The sequence below is a fragment of the Fukomys damarensis genome, unplaced genomic scaffold (genome assembly GCF_012274545.1).
Source record: "Fukomys damarensis isolate Sample0158 unplaced genomic scaffold, DMR_v1.0_HiC HiC_scaffold_16, whole genome shotgun sequence".
Lineage (NCBI taxonomy): Eukaryota > Metazoa > Chordata > Mammalia > Rodentia > Bathyergidae > Fukomys > Fukomys damarensis.
Window position 1 is genome coordinate 118708796 of NW_022900928.1, and position 469 is coordinate 118709264.

Here is a 469-nt window from a genome sequence, read left to right on the forward strand (position 1 = left end):
AAGGTGTGTGCTGGGCTGGGGTGGGGCGCTCCCAATAGCTGCGTGCCAGCTAGGCACCCATACCTCGCGGTAACCCACACCTTCTCCACACAAACCCGCACACACGCATCTCCCTGGGCAGAGCGCACAGATCCCTGCCACCTCTCCTTCGTCCGCCCCCTGCAATCCACCTCCCTCCTAGTCCTGAGCGGACTTGGTGGCCTCAGGACGAGTACACGCCTCCACCCCCCCGTGTGACGTCACCTGGGGTAGAGTCCTAAGACACTGCATGGGATGGGGGGAGGCGGCAGAACTTCCAGAGCCGGGACAGTCATTTACTCTCCAGGCTGTGGGGCCGGGCACAGACAGTGCCGTCCCCCCACCCCCCTTCTGCCCGCCGCCCACCCTCGGAAACACAGGCTCGCTGCGCTGCGTTGGGGGGAGTTCCCAGCACCCCAAGCTCAAGTCCTCAGCTCTCTGCACCTCCGGG